Raw genomic sequence first — 2,520 nt, forward strand, 5'->3', positions numbered from 1 at the left:
AGAGAGGATAGTGTGCTAAGATTCTATGGTAGTGATCAAATTGAAGGAGAGCTTGGCTTGATCTTTTGTTTTGGCATGACAAATGGTGTTCAGGTTTCAATAGCCCAAAATCTAGAAATTCATTTCTTCTTGCTGATCTTCACACTTCAAATTGTAGTATTGGTGCAAATGCAGAATTCTGTCCTGCAGATTATCAAAATCAGTATGCATATACTGAAGGGTTTTTATCATTTCAAATATTAGTCATTACTGGAATTTTGTGGCTTGGATCAAGTCTTCAATGAACTGATTCAGGAACATGGAAATGAAGAGCTGTGCAAATTGGAATGGCTGAATTCTATACATTGTATTGTGCAGAAATGCAGAAATGAAATGCAGAATCTGCAAGTGTGTAATGAGTTCTTGCAAATTGGTTGTTGACAGCAGTAACTAGGGAACTATGTCAGAATTAGATTCAGTTCTACTATAAAGTTCTTGAAGCTCCATTGAATTCAATTTACAGTTCTGAAACTTAAGGTCATGAATCAGAAAATCAGTCTTAATTCAGAATCTGAATCTGTAATCTGTTAAAAAAAACCTGCAGCCTGAAGAATGAAAAGGAAAATAGTGGTTAAAAGATTATCATGTCATTGGATACATGATGTTTTGTATTGTTCGAGACAGCCAATATTCTAAGTGTGGGGGAGGGAATTATTCCTCATAAGGTGATGTGAGATTATTTTAGCTCCTAAATGCTGAAATTGAAGTGGAAAAAAAAATAAGTGGCAAATCAAAAGTATCAAGTGTGGAGATGGAGTATCAAGAATCTTGGATAGCTATCAAATTGAAGAAGAGTTTGGCTTGGTCTTTTGTATTGATAAAAACAAATGGTATTCATTTCTTTTTACATCAAATGGGTCAACTCATCAAGTAAATTCCTTCCATACTCTCATTCTCTTCATTGATGCCTTTTCTTTTGCTATTTCATTCACTTTCATTGTTCTTTTTGTTTCCATTTCAATTCTTGTTAACAAAATCCTTTTGATTCATGTATGTTATGTTTTATAGTGGTGAAGAATTAGAACATAAGCAAGCTTATGGTAGTGAAATGTTGTGGGTGACATTAAGTGGGCTCCATCTATATGCAATTTTGAGTGTGAGAGCTAGAATAGATAAATACCTTGTGAGGTTGCAATTTGTTCAATTTTTCAATTGGATTGAAACTATCATACCTACTGATTATTGTTTGAATTAAATTCATGATTGTTTGTGATTTTTAGATGGTTTTAGTTAAATTTCTTTTACCATCTTCTAGGTATTGCTAGGAAAATGTTAGGGAGATGAAGTCTAGTCTTTTCTTTGTTTTGTTTGCTTGCCCGGGATGTGCAAGAATAAGTGTGGGGGAATTTGATAACCATCATTTTGTATTGATATTTTGATTCATATAAGCATGTCATTTGATCTTCTCATGTATTAATTCCACATTTATGTCATATTTCATGAATTGCATTCATTTGTGGAATTAATTGTAAATTATATTATAATTGCGGTATTTGATACTAATATTTTGATATATTCTTTGTAGGTATCAAAAGGGCAAGGGCTCGATCGGATCAGACCGGATTTGGGTTCAAATCTAGGGCTTAAATGAAGAGATCAAGCTTTGGAGTAATATGGATCGTCCATTCAAGACTTGAGGAGATCTGAGCCATCTATCATGATCCAGTCCATCCAAGCCACAGGGGAGTATATCACGACCATTGATCAAGATCTGAAGATTTGGAACAGATTTGGAGCAATTTTCACCGTTGGATCGATCCGGATAAATTACAGCCATCTGTTCTAATCTTGATTAGTTTTAAATGGGATGAGAAACTACAGTGATCGCGAAAATTGGCTACAGTTCGCGTGGAGACACAGAGGAGCGCCTCTGGCGATCTTCTTCCTCGATCCATTCCACCGCCGGCAAGTTGCTGAGGTCAAGGGCGTTTCCTTTCCTCCGGTCATCGTCCATCTTCAAGTCGGCGACGTCATTTCCCCCATCTGATTTCCATTTCTGTCGCAATTCCTGTGTGAAGAAGAAGCTGAGAAGCAACCAAATTCGATCTAGTTTCCTGATCTTTAAGCCGGCGACCATCTTCTTCGAAGCTCTCTAGCCATCTAAAGGGGCATGAGTGTTTGCTTCTACTTTTTCTTCTGATTTCTACACCATTTCCTGCCGCATCTGCCAGTTTCAGAGATCGTTGGTTTGATTTTTCCTCATTTGCAATATCTTGACATCTTCATCAAGATAAATGAGTACTCGGGAATGCCCAGCTCACTTTGGTTCATCACTTTCCCTATTTGATTTCTGCATTTCTATTTTCCAATTTCCAGCTTCGTTTATTGTTTCTTGGTTGTTTAGTTTTATAGATCTGAATTGGTAAGGTTACACGAAGTTCGATGCATCTGGATGTTTGTTAACTCTTTGAGTGGAGATCTGATTTATTCTTGAGTTCATTGTTTAGTTCATAAACGCAAGAATCTAAATTGTTTGCTTTG

Source organism: Zingiber officinale, chromosome 10B (assembly GCF_018446385.1).
Source record: "Zingiber officinale cultivar Zhangliang chromosome 10B, Zo_v1.1, whole genome shotgun sequence".
NCBI classification, from domain to species: Eukaryota; Viridiplantae; Streptophyta; class Magnoliopsida; order Zingiberales; family Zingiberaceae; genus Zingiber; species Zingiber officinale.